Consider the following 200-nt stretch of genomic DNA (forward strand, 5'->3'; position numbering starts at 1 on the left):
AGTAATAGTTTGACTACACGTAAAGCCCGGTCATAAGCTGATCCCTGCTTACGGCCCCCTCAGCAAAGTTACTCAAACTCTCTCTTTGTGTTCACGAACACAAAAACATAGCTCACTAGCTCACTAGCTGCCTCTCACCAGCTATTCATCCCTTACATGGCCTACACAGCCGTTCCCCATAGAGATAGTTCTGGACGCAC

The 200-nt window shown here is 48.0% G+C and overlaps 1 long non-coding RNA gene across 1 annotated transcript in view; it reads right to left on the reverse strand.

The window, feature by feature from the left end:
- LOC107560396 (uncharacterized) overlaps nucleotides 1-200 on the reverse strand; it is a 13,701-nt gene that overhangs the window by 2,620 nt on the left and 10,881 nt on the right. Inside the window, exon 5 of the long non-coding RNA XR_001605725.1 lies at nucleotides 20-190. This is a non-coding gene — a long non-coding RNA (uncharacterized lncRNA). The remainder of the gene's footprint in view (nucleotides 1-19; nucleotides 191-200) is intronic.

Source organism: Sinocyclocheilus grahami, unplaced genomic scaffold (assembly GCF_001515645.1).
Source record: "Sinocyclocheilus grahami isolate Dianchi unplaced genomic scaffold, SAMN03320097.WGS_v1.1 scaffold724.1, whole genome shotgun sequence".
NCBI lineage: Eukaryota > Metazoa > Chordata > Actinopteri > Cypriniformes > Cyprinidae > Sinocyclocheilus > Sinocyclocheilus grahami.